This window comes from Gorilla gorilla, chromosome 21 (genome assembly GCF_029281585.2).
Source record: "Gorilla gorilla gorilla isolate KB3781 chromosome 21, NHGRI_mGorGor1-v2.1_pri, whole genome shotgun sequence".
In the NCBI taxonomy this organism is placed as follows: domain Eukaryota; kingdom Metazoa; phylum Chordata; class Mammalia; order Primates; family Hominidae; genus Gorilla; species Gorilla gorilla.
In genome coordinates, this window is record NC_073245.2 from 41,312,628 (window position 1) to 41,337,995 (window position 25,368).

The following is a 25,368-nucleotide window of genomic DNA, read 5'->3' on the forward strand; positions in this document are numbered from 1 at the left end:
TAGACAGAAGAATTCTCAGTAACTTCTTTGGGCTGCGTGTGTTCAACTCACAGAGTTGAACCTTCCTTTAGACAGAGGAGATTTGAAACCCTCTTTTTATGGAATTTGGAAGTGGAGATTTCACGCGCTTTTGGGCTAACGGTTGAAAAGGAAATATCTTCGTATAAAAACTAGAGAGAATCATTCTCAGCAACCACTTGGTGAAGTGAGCATTCCACTCACAGAGTTTAACCTTTCTTTTCATAGAACAGTTTGGAAATACTCTGTTTGCAAAGTCTGTAAGTGGATATTTGGACGTCTTTGAGGATTTCGTAGAAAACGGGATTTCTGCATCTAACGCTAGACAGAAGAATTCTCAGTAACTCCTTTGGGCTGCGTGTGTTCAACTCACAGAGTTGAACCTTCCTTTATACAGAGCACATTTGAAACCCTCTTTTTGTGCAATTTGCAAGTGGAGATTTGAAGCGATTTGGGGCCAATGGAAGAAAAGGAAATATCTTCGTATAAAAACTAGAGAGAATCATTCTCAGCAACCACTTTCCGATGTGTGCGTTCCACTCACGGAGTTTAACCTTACTTTTCATAGAGCAGTTTGGAAACACTCTGTTTGTAAACTCTGCAAGTGGATATTTGGACCTCTTTGAGGATTTCGTTGGAAACGGGATTTCTGCATCTAACGCTAGACAGAAGAATTCTCAGTAACATCTTTGGGCTGCGTGTGTTCAACTCACAGAGTTGAACCTTCCTTTAGACAGAGCAGATTTGAAACCCTCTTTTTGTGGAATTTGCAAGTGGAGATTTCTAGCGCTTTGGGGCCAACGGTGGAAAAGGAAATATCTTCGTATAAAAACTAGAGAGAATCATTCTCAGCAACCTCTTCGTTATGTGTGCGTTCCACTCACAGAGTTTAACCTTTCTTTTCATAGAGCAGTTTGGAAACCTTCTGTTTGAAAAGTCTGTAAGTGGATATTTGGACATCTTTGAGGATTTCGTTGGAAACGGGATTTCCGCATATAACGCTAGACAGAAGAATTCTCAGTAACTTCTTTGGGCTGCGTGTGTTCAACTCACAGAGTTGAACCTTCCTTTAGACAGAGCAGATTTGAAACCCTCTTTTTGTGGAATTTGGAAGTGGACATTTCAAGCGCTTTGGGGCCAACGGTAGGAAAGGAAATATCTTCGTATAAAAACTAGAGAGAATCATTCTCAGCAACCACTTTGGGATGTGTGCATTCCACTCACAGAGTTTAACCTTTCCTTTCATAGAGCAGTTTGGAAGCACTCTGTTTGTAATGTCTGCAAGTGGATATTTTGACCTCTTTGAGGATTTCATTGGAAACGGAATTTCTGCATATAACGAAAGACAGAAGAATTCTCAGTGACTTCTTTGAGCTGCATGTGTTCAACTCACAGAGCTGAACCTTCCTTTAGACAGAGCAGAATTGATACCGTGTTTTTGGGGAATTTGCAAGTGGAGATTTCTAGCACTATGGGGCCAAGGGTAGAAAAGGAAATATCTTTGTTTAAAAACTAGAGAGAATCGTTCTCAGCAACCACTTTGGGATGTGTGCGCTCCACTCACAGAGTTTAACCTTTCTTTTCATAGAGCAGTTTGGAAACACTCTGTTTGTAAAGTCTGTAAATGGATATTTGGACGTCTTTGAGGATTTCATTGGAAACGGCATTTCTGTATGTAATGTTAGACAGAAGAATTCTCAGTAACTTCTTCGGGCTGCGTGTGTTCAACTCACAGAGTTGGACCTTCCTTTAGACAGAGCACATTGGAAACCCTCTTTTTGTGTTATTTGCAAGTGGAGATTTCAAGCGCTTTGGGGCCAACTGTAGAAAAGGAAATATCTTCGTATAAAAACTAGAGAGAATAATTTTCAGCAACCACTTTGGGATGTGTGCGTTTCACTCAGAGAGTTTAACCTTTCTTTACATAGATCAGTTTGGAAACACTCTGTTTGTGAAGTCTGCAAGTGGATATTTGGACCTCTTTGTGGATTTCGTTGGAAACGGGATTTCTGCATATATCGCTAGACAGAATAATTCTCAGTAACTTCTTTGGGCTGCGCGTGTTCAACTCACAGAGTTGAACCTTCCTTTAGACAGAGCAGATTTGAATCCCTCTTTTTGTGGAATTTGCAAGTGGAGAATTCAAGCGCTTTCGGGCCAACGGTAGTAAAGGAAATATCTTCGTATAAAAACTAGAGAGAATCATTCTCAGCAACCTCTTCGTGATGTGTGCGTTCCACTCAAAGAGTTTAACCTTTCTTCTCATAGAGCAGTTTGGAAACCTTCTGTTTGTAAAGTCTGTAAGTGGATATTTGGACCTCTTTGAGGATTTCGTTGGAAACGGGATTTCCGCATATAACTCTAGACAGAAGAATTCTCAGTAACTTCTTTGAGCTGCGTGTGTTCAACTCACAGAGTTGAACCTTCCTTTAGACAGAGCAGATTTGAAACCCTCTTTTTGTGGAATTTCGAAGTGGACATTTAAAGCGCTTTGGGGCCAACGGTAGGAAAGGAAATATTTTCATATAAAAACTAGAGAGAATCATTCTCAGCAACCACTTGGTGAAGTGAGCGTTCCACTCACAGAGTTTAACCTTTCTTTTCATAGAGCAGCTTGGAAACACTCTGTTTGTAAAATCTGCAAATGGATATTTGGTCCTCTTTGAGGATTTCATTGGATATGGGATTTCTTCATATAACGCTAGACAGAAGAATTCTCAGTAACTTCTTTGGGCTGCGTGTGTTCAACTCACAGAGTTGAACCTTCCTTTAGACAGAGGAGATTTGAAACCCTCTTTTTATGGAATTTGGAAGTGGAGATTTCACGCGCTTTTGGGCTAACGGTTGAAAAGGAAATATCTTCGTATAAAAACTAGAGAGAATCATTCTCAGCAACCACTTGGTGAAGTGAGCATTCCACTCACAGAGTTTAACCTTTCTTTTCATAGAACAGTTTGGAAATACTCTGTTTGCAAAGTCTGTAAGTGGATATTTGGACGTCTTTGAGGATTTCGTAGAAAACGGGATTTCTGCATCTAACGCTAGACAGAAGAATTCTCAGTAACTCCTTTGGGCTGCGTGTGTTCAACTCACAGAGTTGAACCTTCCTTTATACAGAGCACATTTGAAACCCTCTTTTTGTGCAATTTGCAAGTGGAGATTTGAAGCGATTTGGGGCCAATGGAAGAAAAGGAAATATCTTCGTATAAAAACTAGAGAGAATCATTCTCAGCAACCACTTTCCGATGTGTGCGTTCCACTCACGGAGTTTAACCTTACTTTTCATAGAGCAGTTTGGAAACACTCTGTTTGTAAACTCTGCAAGTGGATATTTGGACCTCTTTGAGGATTTCGTTGGAAACGGGATTTCTGCATCTAACGCTAGACAGAAGAATTCTCAGTAACATCTTTGGGCTGCGTGTGTTCAACTCACAGAGTTGAACCTTCCTTTAGACAGAGCAGATTTGAAACCCTCTTTTTGTGGAATTTGCAAGTGGAGATTTCTAGCGCTTTGGGGCCAACGGTGGAAAAGGAAATATCTTCGTATAAAAACTAGAGAGAATCATTCTCAGCAACCTCTTCGTGATGTGTGCGTTCCACTCACAGAGTTTAACCTTTCTTTTCATAGAGCAGTTTGGAAACCTTCTGTTTGAAAAGTCTGTAAGTGGATATTTGGACATCTTTGAGGATTTCGTTGGAAACGGGATTTCCGCATATAACGCTAGACAGAAGAATTCTCAGTAACTTCTTTGGGCTGCGTGTGTTCAACTCACAGAGTTGAACCTTCCTTTAGACAGAGCAGATTTGAAACCCTCTTTTTGTGGAATTTGGAAGTGGACATTTCAAGCGCTTTGGGGCCAACGGTAGGAAAGGAAATATCTTCGTATAAAAACTAGAGAGAATCATTCTCAGCAACCACTTTGGGATGTGTGCATTCCACTCACAGAGTTTAACCTTTCCTTTCATAGAGCAGTTTGGAAGCACTCTGTTTGTAATGTCTGCAAGTGGATATTTTGACCTCTTTGAGGATTTCATTGGAAACGGAATTTCTGCATATAACGAAAGACAGAAGAATTCTCAGTGACTTCTTTGAGCTGCATGTGTTCAACTCACAGAGCTGAACCTTCCTTTAGACAGAGCAGATTTGATACCGTGATTTTGGGGAATTTGCAAGTGGAGATTTCTAGCACTATGGGGCCAACGGTAGAAAAGGAAATATCTTTGTTTAAAAACTAGAGAGAATCGTTCTCAGCAACCACTTTGGGATGTGTGCGCTCCACTCACAGAGTTTAACCTTTCTTTTCATAGAGCAGTTTGGAAACACTCTGTTTGTAAAGTCTGTAAATGGATATTTGGACGTCTTTGAGGATTTCATTGGAAACGGCATTTCTGTATGTAATGTTAGACAGAAGAATTCTCAGTAACTTCTTCGGGCTGCGTGTGTTCAACTCACAGAGTTGGACCTTCCTTTAGACAGAGCACATTGGAAACCCTCTTTTTGTGTTATTTGCAAGTGGAGATTTCAAGCGCTTTGGGGCCAACTGTAGAAAAGGAAATATCTTCGTATAAAAACTAGAGAGAATAATTTTCAGCAACCACTTTGGGATGTGTGCGTTTCACTCAGAGAGTTTAACCTTTCTTTACATAGATCAGTTTGGAAACACTCTGTTTGTGAAGTCTGCAAGTGGATATTTGGACCTCTTTGTGGATTTCGTTGGAAACGGGATTTCTGCATATATCGCTAGACAGAATAATTCTCAGTAACTTCTTTGGGCTGCGCGTGTTCAACTCACAGAGTTGAACCTTCCTTTAGACAGAGCAGATTTGAATCCCTCTTTTTGTGGAATTTGCAAGTGGAGAATTCAAGCGCTTTCGGGCCAACGGTAGTAAAGGAAATATCTTCGTATAAAAACTAGAGAGAATCATTCTCAGCAACCTCTTCGTGATGTGTGCGTTCCACTCAAGGAGTTTAACCTTTCTTCTCATAGAGCAGTTTGGAAACCTTCTGTTTGTAAAGTCTGTAAGTGGATATTTGGACCTCTTTGAGGATTTCGTTGGAAACGGGATTTCCGCATATAACTCTAGACAGAAGAATTCTCAGTAACTTCTTTGAGCTGCGTGTGTTCAACTCACAGAGTTGAACCTTCCTTTAGACAGAGCAGATTTGAAACCCTCTTTTTGTGGAATTTCGAAGTGGACATTTAAAGCGCTTTGGGGCCAACGGTAGGAAAGGAAATATTTTCGTATAAAAACTAGAGAGAATCATTCTCAGCAACCACTTGGTGAAGTGAGCGTTCCACTCACAGAGTTTAACCTTTCTTTTCATAGAGCAGCTTGGAAACACTCTGTTTGTAAAATCTGCAAATGGATATTTGGTCCTCTTTGAGGATTTCATTGGATATGGGATTTCTTCATATAACGCTAGACAGAAGAATTCTCAGTAACTTCTTTGGGCTGCGTGTGTTCAACTCACAGAGTTGAACCTTCCTTTACACAGAGGAGATTTGAAACCCTCTTTTTATGGAATTTGCAAGTGGAGATTTCACGCGCTTTTGGGCTAACGGTTGAAAAGGAAATATCTTCGTATAAAAACTAGAGAGAATCATTCTCAGCAACCACTTGGTGAAGTGAGCATTCCACTCACAGAGTTTAACCTTTCTTTTCATAGAACAGTTTGGAAATACTCTGTTTGCAAAGTCTGTAAGTGGATATTTGGACGTCTTTGAGGATTTCGTAGAAAACGGGATTTCTGCATCTAACGCTAGACAGAAGAATTCTCAGTAACTCCTTTGGGCTGCGTGTGTTCAACTCACAGAGTTGAACCTTCCTTTATACAGAGCACATTTGAAACCCTCTTTTTGTGCAATTTGCAAGTGGAGATTTGAAGCGATTTGGGGCCAATGGAAGAAAAGGAAATATCTTCGTATAAAAACTAGAGAGAATCATTCTCAGCAACCACTTTCCGATGTGTGCGTTCCACTCACGGAGTTTAACCTTACTTTTCATAGAGCAGTTTGGAAACACTCTGTTTGTAAACTCTGCAAGTGGATATTTGGACCTCTTTGAGGATTTCGTTGGAAACGGGATTTCTGCATCTAACGCTAGACAGAAGAATTCTCAGTAACATCTTTGGGCTGCGTGTGTTCAACTCACAGAGTTGAACCTTCCTTTAGACAGAGCAGATTTGAAACCCTCTTTTTGTGGAATTTGCAAGTGGAGATTTCTAGCGCTTTGGGGCCAACGGTGGAAAAGGAAATATCTTCGTATAAAAACTAGAGAGAATCATTCTCAGCAACCTCTTCGTGATGTGTGCGTTCCACTCACAGAGTTTAACCTTTCTTTTCATAGAGCAGTTTGGAAACCTTCTGTTTGAAAAGTCTGTAAGTGGATATTTGGACATCTTTGAGGATTTCGTTGGAAACGGGATTTCCGCATATAACGCTAGACAGAAGAATTCTCAGTAACTTCTTTGGGCTGCGTGTGTTCAACTCACAGAGTTGAACCTTCCTTTAGACAGAGCAGATTTGAAACCCTCTTTTTGTGGAATTTGGAAGTGGACATTTCAAGCGCTTTGGGGCCAACGGTAGGAAAGGAAATATCTTCGTATAAAAACTAGAGAGAATCATTCTCAGCAACCACTTTGGGATGTGTGCATTCCACTCACAGAGTTTAACCTTTCCTTTCATAGAGCAGTTTGGAAGCACTCTGTTTGTAATGTCTGCAAGTGGATATTTTGACCTCTTTGAGGATTTCATTGGAAACGGAATTTCTGCATATAACGAAAGACAGAAGAATTCTCAGTGACTTCTTTGAGCTGCATGTGTTCAACTCACAGAGCTGAACCTTCCTTTAGACAGAGCAGATTTGATACCGTGATTTTGGGGAATTTGCAAGTGGAGATTTCTAGCACTATGGGGCCAACGGTAGAAAAGGAAATATCTTTGTTTAAAAACTAGAGAGAATCTTTCTCAGCAACCACTTTGGGATGTGTGCGCTCCACTCACAGAGTTTAACCTTTCTTTTCATAGAGCAGTTTGGAAACACTCTGTTTGTAAAGTCTGTAAATGGATATTTGGACGTCTTTGAGGATTTCATTGGAAACGGCATTTCTGTATGTAATGTTAGACAGAAGAATTCTCAGTAACTTCTTCGGGCTGCGTGTGTTCAACTCACAGAGTTGGACCTTCCTTTCGACAGAGCACATTGGAAACCCTCTTTTTGTGTTATTTGCAAGTGGAGATTTCAAGCGCTTTGGGACCAACTGTAGAAAAGGAAATATCTTCGTATAAAAACTAGAGAGAATAATTTTCAGCAACCACTTTGGGATGTGTGCGTTTCACTCAGAGAGTTTAACCTTTCTTTACATAGATCAGTTTGGAAACACTCTGTTTGTGAAGTCTGCAAGTGGATATTTGGACCTCTTTGTGGATTTCGTTGGAAACGGGATTTCTGCATATATCGCTAGACAGAATAATTCTCAGTAACTTCTTTGGGCTGCGCGTGTTCAACTCACAGAGTTGAACCTTCCTTTAGACAGAGCAGATTTGAATCCCTCTTTTTGTGGAATTTGCAAGTGGAGAATTCAAGCGCTTTCGGGCCAACGGTAGTAAAGGAAATATCTTCGTATAAAAACTAGAGAGAATCATTCTCAGCAACCTCTTCGTGATGTGTGCGTTCCACTCAAAGAGTTTAACCTTTCTTCTCATAGAGCAGTTTGGAAACCTTCTGTTTGTAAAGTCTGTAAGTGGATATTTGGACCTCTTTGAGGATTTCGTTGGAAACGGGATTTCCGCATATAACTCTAGACAGAAGAATTCTCAGTAACTTCTTTGAGCTGCGTGTGTTCAACTCACAGAGTTGAACCTTCCTTTAGACAGAGCAGATTTGAAACCCTCTTTTTGTGGAATTTCGAAGTGGACATTTAAAGCGCTTTGGGGCCAACGGTAGGAAAGGAAATATTTTCGTATAAAAACTAGAGAGAATCATTCTCAGCAACCACTTGGTGAAGTGAGCGTTCCACTCACAGAGTTTAACCTTTCTTTTCATAGAGCAGCTTGGAAACACTCTGTTTGTAAAATCTGCAAATGGATATTTGGTCCTCTTTGAGGATTTCATTGGATATGGGATTTCTTCATATAACGCTAGACAGAAGAATTCTCAGTAACTTCTTTGGGCTGCGTGTGTTCAACTCACAGAGTTGAACCTTCCTTTAGACAGAGGAGATTTGAAACCCTCTTTTTATGGAATTTGCAAGTGGAGATTTCACGCGCTTTTGGGCTAACGGTTGAAAAGGAAATATCTTCGTATAAAAACTAGAGAGAATCATTCTCAGCAACCACTTGGTGAAGTGAGCATTCCACTCACAGAGTTTAACCTTTCTTTTCATAGAACAGTTTGGAAATACTCTGTTTGCAAAGTCTGTAAGTGGATATTTGGACGTCTTTGAGGATTTCGTAGAAAACGGGATTTCTGCATCTAACGCTAGACAGAAGAATTCTCAGTAACTCCTTTGGGCTGCGTGTGTTCAACTCACAGAGTTGAACCTTCCTTTATACAGAGCACATTTGAAACCCTCTTTTTGTGCAATTTGCAAGTGGAGATTTGAAGCGATTTGGGGCCAATGGAAGAAAAGGAAATATCTTCGTATAAAAACTAGAGAGAATCATTCTCAGCAACCACTTTCCGATGTGTGCGTTCCACTCACGGAGTTTAACCTTACTTTTCATAGAGCAGTTTGGAAACACTCTGTTTGTAAACTCTGCAAGTGGATATTTGGACCTCTTTGAGGATTTCGTTGGAAACGGGATTTCTGCATCTAACGCTAGACAGAAGAATTCTCAGTAACATCTTTGGGCTGCGTGTGTTCAACTCACAGAGTTGAACCTTCCTTTAGACAGAGCAGATTTGAAACCCTCTTTTTGTGGAATTTGCAAGTGGAGATTTCTAGCGCTTTGGGGCCAACGGTGGAAAAGGAAATATCTTCGTATAAAAACTAGAGAGAATCATTCTCAGCAACCTCTTCGTGATGTGTGCGTTCCACTCACAGAGTTTAACCTTTCTTTTCATAGAGCAGTTTGGAAACCTTCTGTTTGAAAAGTCTGTAAGTGGATATTTGGACATCTTTGAGGATTTCGTTGGAAACGGGATTTCCGCATATAACGCTAGACAGAAGAATTCTCAGTAACTTCTTTGGGCTGCGTGTGTTCAACTCACAGAGTTGAACCTTCCTTTAGACAGAGCAGATTTGAAACCCTCTTTTTGTGGAATTTGGAAGTGGACATTTCAAGCGCTTTGGGGCCAACGGTAGGAAAGGAAATATCTTCGTATAAAAACTAGAGAGAATCATTCTCAGCAACCACTTTGGGATGTGTGCATTCCACTCACAGAGTTTAACCTTTCCTTTCATAGAGCAGTTTGGAAGCACTCTGTTTGTAATGTCTGCAAGTGGATATTTTGACCTCTTTGAGGATTTCATTGGAAACGGAATTTCTGCATATAACGAAAGACAGAAGAATTCTCAGTGACTTCTTCGAGCTGCATGTGTTCAACTCACAGAGCTGAACCTTCCTTTAGACAGAGCAGATTTGATACCGTGTTTTTGGGGAATTTGCAAGTGGAGATTTCTAGCAATATGGGGCCAACGGTAGAAAAGGAAATATCTTGGTTTAAAAACTAGAGAGAATCGTTCTCAGCAACCACTTTGGGATGTGTGCGCTCCACTCACAGAGTTTAACCTTTCTTTTCATAGAGCAGTTTGGAAACACTCTGTTTGTAAAGTCTGTAAATGGATATTTGGACGTCTTTGAGGATTTCATTGGAAACGGCATTTCTGTATGTAATGTTAGACAGAAGAATTCTCAGTAACTTCTTCGGGCTGCGTGTGTTCAACTCACAGAGTTGGACCTTCCTTTAGACAGAGCACATTTGAAACCCTCTTTTTGTGTTATTTGCAAGTGGAGATTTCAAGCGCTTTGGGGCCAACTGTAGAAAAGGAAATATCTTCGTATAAAAACTAGAGAGAATAATTTTCAGCAACCACTTTGGGATGTGTGCGTTTCACTCAGAGAGTTTAACCTTTCTTTACATAGATCAGTTTGGAAACACTCTGTTTGTGAAGTCTGCAAGTGGATATTTGGACCTCTTTGTGGATTTCGTTGGAAACGGGATTTCTGCATATATCGCTAGACAGAATAATTCTCAGTAACTTCTTTGGGCTGCGCGTGTTCAACTCACAGAGTTGAACCTTCCTTTAGACAGAGCAGATTTGAATCCCTCTTTTTGTGGAATTTGCAAGTGGAGAATTCAAGCGCTTTCGGGCCAACGGTAGTAAAGGAAATATCTTCGTATAAAAACTAGAGAGAATCATTCTCAGCAACCTCTTCGTGATGTGTGCGTTCCACTCAAAGAGTTTAACCTTTCTTCTCATGGAGCAGTTTGGAAACCTTCTGTTTGTAAAGTCTGTAAGTGGATATTTGGACCTCTTTGAGGATTTTGTTGGAAACGGGATTTCCGCATATAACTCTAGACAGAAGAATTCTCAGTAACTTCTTTGAGCTGCGTGTGTTCAACTCACAGAGTTGAACCTTCCTTTAGACAGAGCAGATTTGAAACCCTCTTTTTGTGGAATTTCGAAGTGGACATTTAAAGCGCTTTGGGGCCAACGGTAGGAAAGGAAATATTTTCGTATAAAAACTAGAGAGAATCATTCTCAGCAACCACTTGGTGAAGTGAGCGTTCCACTCACAGAGTTTAACCTTTCTTTTCATAGAGCAGCTTGGAAACACTCTGTTTGTAAAATCTGCAAATGGATATTTGGTCCTCTTTGAGGATTTCATTGGATATGGGATTTCTTCATATAACGCTAGACAGAAGAATTCTCAGTAACTTCTTTGGGCTGCGTGTGTTCAACTCACAGAGTTGAACCTTCCTTTAGACAGAGGAGATTTGAAACCCTCTTTTTATGGAATTTGCAAGTGGAGATTTCACGCGCTTTTGGGCTAACGGTTGAAAAGGAAATATCTTCGTATAAAAACTAGAGAGAATCATTCTCAGCAACCACTTGGTGAAGTGAGCATTCCACTCACAGAGTTTAACCTTTCTTTTCATAGAACAGTTTGGAAATACTCTGTTTGCAAAGTCTGTAAGTGGATATTTGGACGTCTTTGAGGATTTCGTAGAAAACGGGATTTCTGCATCTAACGCTAGACAGAAGAATTCTCAGTAACTCCTTTGGGCTGCGTGTGTTCAACTCACAGAGTTGAACCTTCCTTTATACAGAGCACATTTGAAACCCTCTTTTTGTGCAATTTGCAAGTGGAGATTTGAAGCGATTTGGGGCCAATGGAAGAAAAGGAAATATCTTCGTATAAAAACTAGAGAGAATCATTCTCAGCAACCACTTTCCGATGTGTGCGTTCCACTCACGGAGTTTAACCTTACTTTTCATAGAGCAGTTTGGAAACACTCTGTTTGTAAACTCTGCAAGTGGATATTTGGACCTCTTTGAGGATTTCGTTGGAAACGGGATTTCTGCATCTAACGCTAGACAGAAGAATTCTCAGTAACATCTTTGGGCTGCGTGTGTTCAACTCACAGAGTTGAACCTTCCTTTAGACAGAGCAGATTTGAAACCCTCTTTTTGTGGAATTTGCAAGTGGAGATTTCTAGCGCTTTGGGGCCAACGGTGGAAAAGGAAATATCTTCGTATAAAAACTAGAGAGAATCATTCTCAGCAACCTCTTCGTGATGTGTGCGTTCCACTCACAGAGTTTAACCTTTCTTTTCATAGAGCAGTTTGGAAACCTTCCGTTTGAAAAGTCTGTAAGTGGATATTTGGACATCTTTGAGGATTTCGTTGGAAACGGGATTTCCGCATATAACGCTAGACAGAAGAATTCTCAGTAACTTCTTTGGGCTGCGTGTGTTCAACTCACAGAGTTGAACCTTCCTTTAGACAGAGCAGATTTGAAACCCTCTTTTTGTGGAATTTGGAAGTGGACATTTCAAGCGCTTTGGGGCCAACGGTAGGAAAGGAAATATCTTCGTATAAAAACTAGAGAGAATCATTCTCAGCAACCACTTTGGGATGTGTGCATTCCACTCACAGAGTTTAACCTTTCCTTTCATAGAGCAGTTTGGAAGCACTCTGTTTGTAATGTCTGCAAGTGGATATTTTGACCTCTTTGAGGATTTCATTGGAAACGGAATTTCTGCATATAACGAAAGACAGAAGAATTCTCAGTGACTTCTTTGAGCTGCATGTGTTCAACTCACAGAGCTGAACCTTCCTTTAGACAGAGCAGATTTGATACCGTGTTTTTGGGGAATTTGCAAGTGGAGATTTCTAGCAATATGGGGCCAACGGTAGAAAAGGAAATATCTTGGTTTAAAAACTAGAGAGAATCGTTCTCAGCAACCACTTTGGGATGTGTGCGCTCCACTCACAGAGTTTAACCTTTCTTTTCATAGAGCAGTTTGGAAACACTCTGTTTGTAAAGTCTGTAAATGGATATTTGGACGTCTTTGAGGATTTCATTGGAAACGGCATTTCTGTATGTAATGTTAGACAGAAGAATTCTCAGTAACTTCTTCGGGCTGCGTGTGTTCAACTCACAGAGTTGGACCTTCCTTTAGACAGAGCACATTGGAAACCCTCTTTTTGTGTTATTTGCAAGTGGAGATTTCAAGCGCTTTGGGGCCAACTGTAGAAAAGGAAATATCTTCGTATAAAAACTAGAGAGAATAATTTTCAGCAACCACTTTGGGATGTGTGCGTTTCACTCAGAGAGTTTAACCTTTCTTTACATAGATCAGTTTGGAAACACTCTGTTTGTGAAGTCTGCAAGTGGATATTTGGACCTCTTTGTGGATTTCGTTGGAAACGGGATTTCTGCATATATCGCTAGACAGAATAATTCTCAGTAACTTCTTTGGGCTGCGCGTGTTCAACTCACAGAGTTGAACCTTCCTTTAGACAGAGCAGATTTGAATCCCTCTTTTTGTGGAATTTGCAAGTGGAGAATTCAAGCGCTTTCGGGCCAACGGTAGTAAAGGAAATATCTTCGTATAAAAACTAGAGAGAATCATTCTCAGCAACCTCTTCGTGATGTGTGCGTTCCACTCAAAGAGTTTAACCTTTCTTCTCATGGAGCAGTTTGGAAACCTTCTGTTTGTAAAGTCTGTAATTGGATATTTGGACCTCTTTGAGGATTTTGTTGGAAACGGGATTTCCGCATATAACTCTAGACAGAAGAATTCTCAGTAACTTCTTTGAGCTGCGTGTGTTCAACTCACAGAGTTGAACCTTCCTTTAGACAGAGCAGATTTGAAACCCTCTTTTTGTGGAATTTCGAAGTGGACATTTAAAGCGCTTTGGGGCCAACGGTAGGAAAGGAAATATTTTCGTATAAAAACTAGAGAGAATCATTCTCAGCAACCACTTGGTGAAGTGAGCGTTCCACTCACAGAGTTTAACCTTTCTTTTCATAGAGCAGCTTGGAAACACTCTGTTTGTAAAATCTGCAAATGGATATTTGGTCCTCTTTGAGGATTTCATTGGATATGGGATTTCTTCATATAACGCTAGACAGAAGAATTCTCAGTAACTTCTTTGGGCTGCGTGTGTTCAACTCACAGAGTTGAACCTTCCTTTAGACAGAGGAGATTTGAAACCCTCTTTTTATGGAATTTGGAAGTGGAGATTTCACGCGCTTTTGGGCTAACGGTTGAAAAGGAAATATCTTCGTATAAAAACTAGAGAGAATCATTCTCAGCAACCACTTGGTGAAGTGAGCATTCCACTCACAGAGTTTAACCTTTCTTTTCATAGAACAGTTTGGAAATACTCTGTTTGCAAAGTCTGTAAGTGGATATTTGGACGTCTTTGAGGATTTCGTAGAAAACGGGATTTCTGCATCTAACGCTAGACAGAAGAATTCTCAGTAACTCCTTTGGGCTGCGTGTGTTCAACTCACAGAGTTGAACCTTCCTTTATACAGAGCACATTTGAAACCCTCTTTTTGTGCAATTTGCAAGTGGAGATTTGAAGCGATTTGGGGCCAATGGAAGAAAAGGAAATATCTTCGTATAAAAACTAGAGAGAATCATTCTCAGCAACCACTTTCCGATGTGTGCGTTCCACTCACGGAGTTTAACCTTACTTTTCATAGAGCAGTTTGGAAACACTCTGTTTGTAAACTCTGCAAGTGGATATTTGGACCTCTTTGAGGATTTCGTTGGAAACGGGATTTCTGCATCTAACGCTAGACAGAAGAATTCTCAGTAACATCTTTGGGCTGCGTGTGTTCAACTCACAGAGTTGAACCTTCCTTTAGACAGAGCAGATTTGAAACCCTCTTTTTGTGGAATTTGCAAGTGGAGATTTCTAGCACTTTGGGGCCAACGGTGGAAAAGGAAATTTCTTCGTATAAAAACTAGAGAGAATCATTCTCAGCAACCTCTTCGTGATGTGTGCGTTCCACTCACAGAGTTTAACCTTTCTTTTCATAGAGCAGTTTGGAAACCTTCTGTTTGAAAAGTCTGTAAGTGGATATTTGGACATCTTTGAGGATTTCGTTGGAAACGGGATTTCCGCATATAACGCTAGACAGAAGAATTCTCAGTAACTTCTTTGGGCTGCGTGTGTTCAACTCACAGAGTTGAACCTTCCTTTAGACAGAGCAGATTTGAAACCCTCTTTTTGTGGAATTTGGAAGTGGACATTTCAAGCGCTTTGGGGCCAACGGTAGGAAAGGAAATATCTTCGTATAAAAACTAGAGAGAATCATTCTCAGCAACCACTTTGGGATGTGTGCATTCCACTCACAGAGTTTAACCTTTCCTTTCATAGAGCAGTTTGGAAGCACTCTGTTTGTAATGTCTGCAAGTGGATATTTTGACCTCTTTGAGGATTTCATTGGAAACGGAATTTCTGCATATAACGAAAGACAGAAGAATTCTCAGTGACTTCTTTGAGCTGCATGTGTTCAACTCACAGAGCTGAACCTTCCTTTAGACAGAGCAGATTTGATACCGTGATTTTGGGGAATTTGCAAGTGCAGATTTCTAGCACTATGGGGCCAACGGTAGAAAATGAAATATCTTGGTTTAAAAACTAGAGAGAATCGTTCTCAGCAACCACTTTGGGATGTGTGCGCTCCACTCACAGAGTTTAACCTTTCTTTTCATAGAGCAGTTTGGAAACACTCTGTTTGTAAAGTCTGTAAATGGATATTTGGACGTCTTTGAGGATTTCATTGGAAACGGCATTTCTGTATGTAATGTTAGACAGAAGAATTCTCAGTAACTTCTTCGGGCTGCGTGTGTTCAACTCACAGAGTTGGACCTTCCTTTAGACAGAGCACATTGGAAACCCTCTTTTTGTGTTATTTGCAAGTGGAGATTTCAAGCGCTTTGGGGCCAACGGTAGGAAAGGAAATATCTTCGTATAAAAACTAGAGAGAATCATTCTCAGCAACCACTTGGTGAAGTGAGCGTTCCACTCACAGAGTTTAACCTTTCTTTTCATAGAGCAGCTTGGAAACACTCTGTTTGTAAAATCTGCAAATGGATATTTGGTCCTCTTTGAGGATTTCATTGGATATGGGATTTCTTCATATAACGCTAGACAGAAGAATTCTCAGTAACTTCTTTGGGCTGCGTGTGTTCAACTCACAGAGTTGAACCTTCCTTTAGACAGAGGAGATTTGAAACCCTCTTTTTATGGAATTTGGAAGTGGAGATTTCACGCGCTTTTGGGCTAACGGTTGAAAAGGAAATATCTTCGTATAAAAACTAGAGAGAATCATTCTCAGCAACCACTTGGTGAAGTGAGCATTCCACTCACAGAGTTTAACCTTTCTTTTCATAGAACAGTTTGGAAATACTCTGTTTGCAAAGTCTGTAAGTGGATATTTGGACGTCTTTGAGGATTTCGTTGGAAACGGGATTTCCTCATATAACGCTAGACAGAATAATTCTCAGTAACTCCTTTGGGCTGCGTGTGTTCAACTCACAGAGTTGAACCTTCCTTTAGACAGAGCACATTTGAAACCCTCTTTTTGTGGAATTTGGAAGTGGAGATATGAAGCGATTTGGGGCCAATGGAAGAAAAGGAAATATCTTCGTATAAAAACTAGAGAGAATCATTCTCAGCAACCACTTTCCGATGTGTGCGTTCCACTCACGGAGTTTAACCTTACTTTTCATAGAGCAGTTTGGAAACACTCTGTTTGTAAACTCTGCAAGTGGATATTTGGACCTCTTTGAGGATTTCGTTGTAAACGGGATTTCTGCATCTAATGCTAGACAGAAGAATTCTCAGTAACATCTTTGGGCTGCGTGTGTTCAACTCACAGAGTTGAACCTTCCTTTAGACAGAGCAGATTTGAAACCCTCTTTTTGTGGAATTTGCAAGTGGAGATTTCTAGCGCTTTGGGGCCAACGGTGGAAAAGGAAATTTCTTCGTATAAAAACTAGAGAGAATCATTCTCAGCAACCTCTTCGTGATGTGTGCGTTCCACTCACAGAGTTTAACCTTTCTTTTCATAGAGCAGTTTGGAAACCTTCTGTTTGAAAAGTCTGTAAGTGGATATTTGGACATCTTTGAGGATTTCGTTGGAAACGGGATTTCCGCATATAACGCTAGACAGAAGAATTCTCAGTAACTTCTTTGGGCTGCGTGTGTTCAACTCACAGAGTTGGACCTTCCTTTAGACAGAGCACATTTGAAACCCTCTTTTTGTGTTATTTGCAAGTGGAGATTTCAAGCGCTTTGGGGCCAACTGTAGAAAAGGAAATATCTTCGTATAAAAACTAGAGAGAATAATTTTCAGCAACCACTTTGGGATGTGTGCGTTTCACTCAGAGAGTTTAACCTTTCTTTACATAGATCAGTTTGGAAACACTCTGTTTGTGAAGTCTGCAAGTGGATATTTGGACCTCTTTGTGGATTTCGTTGGAAACGGGATTTCTGCATATATCGCTAGACAGAATAATTCTCAGTAACTTCTTTGGGCTGCGCGTGTTCAACTCACAGAGTTGAACCTTCCTTTAGACAGAGCAGATTTGAATCCCTCTTTTTGTGGAATTTGCAAGTGGAGAATTCAAGCGCTTTCGGGCCAACGGTAGTAAAGGAAATATCTTCGTATAAAAACTAGAGAGAATCATTCTCAGCAACCTCTTCGTGATGTGTGCGTTCCACTCAAAGAGTTTAACCTTTCTTTTCATAGAGCAGTTTGGAAACCTTCTGTTTGAAAAGTCTGTAAGTGGATATTTGGACATCTTTGAGGATTTCGTTGGAAACGGGATTTCCGCATATAACGCTAGACAGAAGAATTCTCAGTAACTTCTTTGGGCTGCGTGTGTTCAACTCACAGAGTTGAACCTTCCTTTAGACAGAGCAGATTTGAAACCCTCTTTTTGTGGAATTTGGAAGTGGACATTTCAAGCGCTTTGGGGCCAACGGTAGGAAAGGAAATATCTTCGTATAAAAACTAGAGAGAATCATTCTCAGCAACCACTTTGGGATGTGTGCATTCCACTCACAGAGTTTAACCTTTCCTTTCATAGAGCAGTTTGGAAGCACTCTGTTTGTAATGTCTGCAAGTGGATATTTTGACCTCTTTGAGGATTTCATTGGAAACGGAATTTCTGCATATAACGAAAGACAGAAGAATTCTCAGTGACTTCTTTGAGCTGCATGTGTTCAACTCACAGAGCTGAACCTTCCTTTAGACAGAGCAGATTTGATACCGTGTTTTTGGGGAATTTGCAAGTGGAGATTTCTAGCACTATGGGGCCAACGGTAGAAAAGGAAATATCTTGGTTTAAAAACTAGAGAGAATCGTTCTCAGCAACCACTTTGGGATGTGTGCGCTCCACTCACAGAGTTTAACCTTTCTTTTCATAGAGCAGTTTGGAAACACTCTGTTTGTAAAGTCTGTAAATGGATATTTGGACGTCTTTGAGGATTTCATTGGAAACGGCATTTCTGTATGTAATGTTAGACAGAAGAATTCTCAGTAACTTCTTCGGGCTGCGTGTGTTCAACTCACAGAGTTGGACCTTCCTTTAGACAGAGCACATTGGAAACCCTCTTTTTGTGTTATTTGCAAGTGGAGATTTCAAGCGCTTTGGGGCCAACTGTAGAAAAGGAAATATCTTCGTATAAAAACTAGAGAGAATAATTTTCAGCAACCACTTTGGGATGTGTGCGTTTCACTCAGAGAGTTTAACCTTTCTTTACATAGATCAGTTTGGAAACACTCTGTTTGTGAAGTCTGCAAGTGGATATTTGGACCTCTTTGTGGATTTCGTTGGAAACGGGATTTCTGCATATATCGCTAGACAGAATAATTCTCAGTAACTTCTTTGGGCTGCGCGTGTTCAACTCACAGAGTTGAACCTTCCTTTAGACAGAGCAGATTTGAATCCCTCTTTTTGTGGAATTTGCAAGTGGAGAATTCAAGCGCTTTCGGGCCAACGGTAGTAAAGGAAATATCTTCGTATAAAAACTAGAGAGAATCATTCTCAGCAACCTCTTCGTGATGTGTGCGTTCCACTCAAAGAGTTTAACCTTTCTTCTCATAGAGCAGTTTGGAAACCTTCTGTTTGTAAAGTCTGTAAGTGGATATTTGGACCTCTTTGAGGATTTCGTTGGAAACGGGATTTCCGCATATAACTCTAGACAGAAGAATTCTCAGTAACTTCTTTGAGCTGCGTGTGTTCAACTCACAGAGTTGAACCTTCCTTTAGACAGAGCAGATTTGAAACCCTCTTTTTGTGGAATTTCGAAGTGGACATTTCAAGCGCTTTGGGGCCAACGGTAGGAAAGGAAATATTTTCGTATAAAAACTAGAGAGAATCATTCTCAGCAACCACTTGGTGAAGTGAGCGTTCCACTCACAGAGTTTAACCTTTCTTTTCATAGAGCAGCTTGGAAACACTCTGTTTGTAAAATCTGCAAATGGATATTTGGTCCTCTTTGAGGATTTCATTGGATATGGGATTTCTTCATATAACGCTAGACAGAAGAATTCTCAGTAACTTCTTTGGGCTGCGTGTGTTCAACTCACAGAGTTGAACCTTCCTTTAGACAGAGGAGATTTGAAACCCTCTTTTTATGGAATTTGCAAGTGGAGATTTCACGCGCTTTTGGGCTAACGGTTGAAAAGGAAATATCTTCGTATAAAAACTAGAGAGAATCATTCTCAGCAACCACTTGGTGAAGTGAGCATTCCACTCACAGAGTTTAACCTTTCTTTTCATAGAACAGTTTGGAAATACTCTGTTTGCAAAGTCTGTAAGTGGATATTTGGACGTCTTTGAGGATTTCGTAGAAAACGGGATTTCTGCATCTAACGCTAGACAGAAGAATTCTCAGTAACTCCTTTGGGCTGCGTGTGTTCAACTCACAGAGTTGAACCTTCCTTTATACAGAGCACATTTGAAACCCTCTTTTTGTGCAATTTGCAAGTGGAGATTTGAAGCGATTTGGGGCCAATGGAAGAAAAGGAAATATCTTCGTATAAAAACTAGAGAGAATCATTCTCAGCAACCACTTTCCGATGTGTGCGTTCCACTCACGGAGTTTAACCTTACTTTTCATAGAGCAGTTTGGAAACACTCTGTTTGTAAACTCTGCAAGTGGATATTTGGACCTCTTTGAGGATTTCGTTGGAAACGGGATTTCTGCATCTAACGCTAGACAGAAGAATTCTCAGTAACATCTTTGGGCTGCGTGTGTTCAACTCACAGAGTTGAACCTTCCTTTAGACAGAGCAGATTTGAAACCCTCTTTTTGTGGAATTTGCAAGTGGAGATTTCTAGCGCTTTGGGGCCAACGGTGGAAAAGGAAATTTCTTCGTATAAAAACTAGAGAGAATCATTCTCAGCAACCTCTTCGTGATGTGTGCGTTCCACTCACAGAGTTTAAACTTTCTTTTCATAGAGCAGTTTGGAAACCTTCTGTTTGAAAAGTCTGTAAGTGGATATTTGGACATCTTTGAGGATTTCGTTGGAAACGGGATTTCCGCATATAACGCTAGACAGAAGAATTCTCAGTAACTTCTTTGGGCTGCGTGTGTTCAACTCACAGAGTTGAACCTTCCTTTAGACAGAGCAGATTTGAAACCCTCTTTTTGTGGAATTTGGAAGTGGACATTTCAAGCGCTTTGGGGCCAACGGTAGGAAAGGAAATATCTTCGTATAAAAACTAGAGAGAATCATTCTCAGCAACCACTTTGGGATGTGTGCATTCCACTCACAGAGTTTAACCTTTCCTTTCATAGAGCAGTTTGGAAGCACTCTGTTTGTAATGTCTGCAAGTGGATATTTTGACCTCTTTGAGGATTTCATTGGAAACGGAATTTCTGCATATAACGAAAGACAGAAGAATTCTCAGTGACTTCTTTGAGCTGCATGTGTTCAACTCACAGAGCTGAACCTTCCTTTAGACAGAGCAGATTTGATACCGTGATTTTGGGGAATTTGCAAGTGGAGATTTCTAGCACTATGGGGCCAACGGTAGAAAAGGAAATATCTTTGTTTAAAAACTAGAGAGAATCGTTCTCAGCAACCACTTTGGGATGTGTGCGCTCCACTCACAGAGTTTAACCTTTCTTTTCATAGAGCAGTTTGGAAACACTCTGTTTGTAAAGTCTGTAAATGGATATTTGGACGTCTTTGAGGATTTCATTGGAAACGGCATTTCTGTATGTAATGTTAGACAGAAGAATTCTCAGTAACTTCTTCGGGCTGCGTGTGTTCAACTCACAGAGTTGGACCTTCCTTTAGACAGAGCACATTGGAAACCCTCTTTTTGTGTTATTTGCAAGTGGAGATTTCAAGCGCTTTGGGGACAACTGTAGAAAAGGAAATATCTTCGTATAAAAACTAGAGAGAATAATTTTCAGCAACCACTTTGGGATGTGTGCGTTTCACTCAGAGAGTTTAACCTTTCTTTACATAGATCAGTTTGGAAACACTCTGTTTGTGAAGTCTGCAAGTGGATATTTGGACCTCTTTGTGGATTTCGTTGGAAACGGGATTTCTGCATATATCGCTAGACAGAATAATTCTCAGTAACTTCTTTGGGCTGCGCGTGTTCAACTCACAGAGTTGAACCTTCCTTTAGACAGAGCAGATTTGAATCCCTCTTTTTGTGGAATTTGCAAGTGGAGAATTCAAGCGCTTTCGGGCCAACGGTAGTAAAGGAAATATCTTCGTATAAAAACTAGAGAGAATCATTCTCAGCAACCTCTTCGTGATGTGTGCGTTCCACTCAAAGAGTTTAACCTTTCTTCTCATAGAGCAGTTTGGAAACCTTCTGTTTGTAAAGTCTGTAAGTGGATATTTGGACCTCTTTGAGGATTTCGTTGGAAACGGGATTTCCGCATATAACTCTAGACAGAAGAATTCTCAGTAACTTCTTTGAGCTGCGTGTGTTCAACTCACAGAGTTGAACCTTCCTTTAGACAGAGCAGATTTGAAACCCTCTTTTTGTGGAATTTCGAAGTGGACATTTAAAGCGCTTTGGGGCCAACGGTAGGAAAGGAAATATTTTCATATAAAAACTAGAGAGAATCATTCTCAGCAACCACTTGGTGAAGTGAGCGTTCCACTCACAGAGTTTAACCTTTCTTTTCATAGAGCAGCTTGGAAACACTCTGTTTGTAAAATCTGCAAATGGATATTTGGTCCTCTTTGAGGATTTCATTGGATATGGGATTTCTTCATATAACGCTAGACAGAAGAATTCTCAGTAACTTCTTTGGGCTGCGTGTGTTCAACTCACAGAGTTGAACCTTCCTTTAGACAGAGGAGATTTGAAACCCTCTTTTTATGGAATTTGGAAGTGGAGATTTCACGCGCTTTTGGGCTAACGGTTGAAAAGGAAATATCTTCGTATAAAAACTAGAGAGAATCATTCTCAGCAACCACTTGGTGAAGTGAGCATTCCACTCACAGAGTTTAACCTTTCTTTTCATAGAACAGTTTGGAAATACTCTGTTTGCAAAGTCTGTAAGTGGATATTTGGACGTCTTTGAGGATTTCGTAGAAAACGGGATTTCTGCATCTAACGCTAGACAGAAGAATTCTCAGTAACTCCTTTGGGCTGCGTGTGTTCAACTCACAGAGTTGAACCTTCCTTTATACAGAGCACATTTGAAACCCTCTTTTTGTGCAATTTGCAAGTGGAGATTTGAAGCGATTTGGGGCCAATGGAAGAAAAGGAAATATCTTCGTATAAAAACTAGAGAGAATCATTCTCAGCAACCACTTTCCAATGTGTGCGTTCCACTCACGGAGTTTAACCTTACTTTTCATAGAGCAGTTTGGAAACACTCTGTTTGTAAACTCTGCAAGTGGATATTTGGACCTCTTTGAGGATTTCGTTGGAAATGGGATTTCTGCATCTAACGCTAGACAGAAGAATTCTCAGTAACATCTTTGGGCTGTGTGTGTTCAACTCACAGAGTTGAACCTTCCTTTAGACAGAGCAGATTTGAAACCCTCTTTTTGTGGAATTTGCAAGTGGAGATTTCTAGCGCTTTGGGGCCAACGGTGGAAAAAGAAATATCTTCGTATAAAAACTAGAGAGAATCATTCTCAGCAACCTCTTCGTGATGTGTGCGTTCCACTCACAGAGTTTAACCTTTCTTTTCATAGAGCAGTTTGGAAACCTTCTGTTTGAAAAGTCTGTAAGTGGATATTTGGACATCTTTGAGGATTTCGTTGGAAACGGGATTTCCGCATATAACGCTAGACAGAAGAATTCTCAGTAACTTCTTTGGGCTGCGTGTGTTCAACTCACAGAGTTGAACCTTCCTTTAGACAGAGCAGATTTGAAACCCTCTTTTTGTGGAATTTGGAAGTGGACATTTCAAGCGCTTTGGGGCCAACGGTAGGAAAGGAAATATCTTCGTATAAAAACTAGAGAGAATCATTCTCAGCAACCACTTTGGGATGTGTGCATTCCACTCACAGAGTTTAACCTTTCCTTTCATAGAGCAGTTTGGAAGCACTCTGTTTGTAATGTCTGCAAGTGGATATTTTGACCTCTTTGAGGATTTCATTGGAAACGGAATTTCTGCATATAACGAAAGACAGAAGAATTCTCAGTGACTTCTTTGAGCTGCATGTGTTCAACTCACAGAGCTGAACCTTCCTTTAGAGAGAGCAGATTTGATACCGTGTTTTTGGGGAATTTGCAAGTGGAGATTTCTAGCACTATGGGGCCAACGGTAGAAAAGGAAATATCTTGGTTTAAAAACTAGAGAGAATCGTTCTCAGCAACCACTTTGGGATGTGTGCGCTCCACTCACAGAGTTTAACCTTTCTTTTCATAGAGCAGTTTGGAAACACTCTGTTTGTAAAGTCTGTAAATGGATATTTGGACGTCTTTGAGGATTTCATTGGAAACGGCATTTCTGTATGTAATGTTAGACAGAAGAATTCTCAGTAACTTCTTCGGGCTGCGTGTGTTCAACTCACAGAGTTGGACCTTCCTTTAGACAGAGCACATTGGAAACCCTCTTTTTGTGTTATTTGCAAGTGGAGATTTCAAGCGCTTTGGGACCAACTGTAGAAAAGGAAATATCTTCGTATAAAAACTAGAGAGAATAATTTTCAGCAACCACTTTGGGATGTGTGCGTTTCACTCAGAGAGTTTAACCTTTCTTTACATAGATCAGTTTGGAAACACTCTGTTTGTGAAGTCTGCAAGTGGATATTTGGACCTCTTTGTGGATTTCGTTGGAAACGGGATTTCTGCATATATCGCTAGACAGAATAATTCTCAGTAACTTCTTTGGGCTGCGCGTGTTCAACTCACAGAGTTGAACCTTCCTTTAGACAGAGCAGATTTGAATCCCTCTTTTTGTGGAATTTGCAAGTGGAGAATTCAAGCGCTTTCGGGCCAACGGTAGTAAAGGAAATATCTTCGTATAAAAACTAGAGAGAATCATTCTCAGCAACCTCTTCGTGATGTGTGCGTTCCACTCAAAGAGTTTAACCTTTCTTCTCATAGAGCAGTTTGGAAACCTTCTGTTTGTAAAGTCTGTAAGTGGATATTTGGACCTCTTTGAGGATTTCGTTGGAAACGGGATTTCCGCATATAACTCTAGACAGAAGAATTCTCAGTAACTTCTTTGAGCTGCGTGTGTTCAACTCACAGAGTTGAACCTTCCTTTAGACAGAGCAGATTTGAAACCCTCTTTTTGTGGAATTTCGAAGTGGACATTTAAAGCGCTTTGGGGCCAACGGTAGGAAAGGAAATATTTTCGTATAAAAACTAGAGAGAATCATTCTCAGCAACCACTTGGTGAAGTGAGCGTTCCACTCACAGAGTTTAACCTTTCTTTTCATAGAGCAGCTTGGAAACACTCTGTTTGTAAAATCTGCAAATGGATATTTGGTCCTCTTTGAGGATTTCATTGGATATGGGATTTCTTCATATAACGCTAGACAGAAGAATTCTCAGTAACTTCTTTGGGCTGCGTGTGTTCAACTCACAGAGTTGAACCTTCCTTTAGACAGAGGAGATTTGAAACCCTCTTTTTATGGAATTTGGAAGTGGAGATTTCACGCGATTTTGGGCTAACGGTTGAAAAGGAAATATCTTCGTATAAAAACTAGAGAGAATCATTCTCAGCAACCACTTGGTGAAGTGAGCATTCCACTCACAGAGTTTAACCTTTCTTTTCATAGAACAGTTTGGAAATACTCTGTTTGCAAAGTCTGTAAGTGGATAATTGGACGTCTTTGAGGATTTCGTAGAAAACGGGATTTCTGCATCTAACGCTAGACAGAAGAATTCTCAGTAACTCCTTTGGGCTGCGTGTGTTCAACTCACAGAGTTGAACCTTCCTTTATACAGAGCACATTTGAAACCCTCTTTTTGTGCAATTTGCAAGTGGAGATTTGAAGCGATTTGGGGCCAATGGAAGAAAAGAAAATATCTTCGTATAAAAACTAGAGAGAATCATTCTCAGCAACCTCTTCGTGATGTGTGCGTTCCACTCACAGAGTTTAACCTTTCTTTTCATAGAGCAGTTTGGAAACCTTCTGTTTGAAAAGTCTGTAAGTGGATATTTGGACATCTTTGAGGATTTCGTTGGAAACGGGATTTCCGCATCTAACGCTAGACAGAAGAATTCTCAGTAACTTCTTTGGGCTGCGTGTGTTCAACTCACAGAGTTGAACCTTCCTTTAGACAGAGCAGATTTGAAACCCTCTTTTTGTGGAATTTGGAAGTGGACATTTCAAGCGCTTTGGGGCCAACGGTAGGAAAGGAAATATCTTCGTATAAAAACTAGAGAGAATCATTCTCAGCAACCACTTTCCGATGTG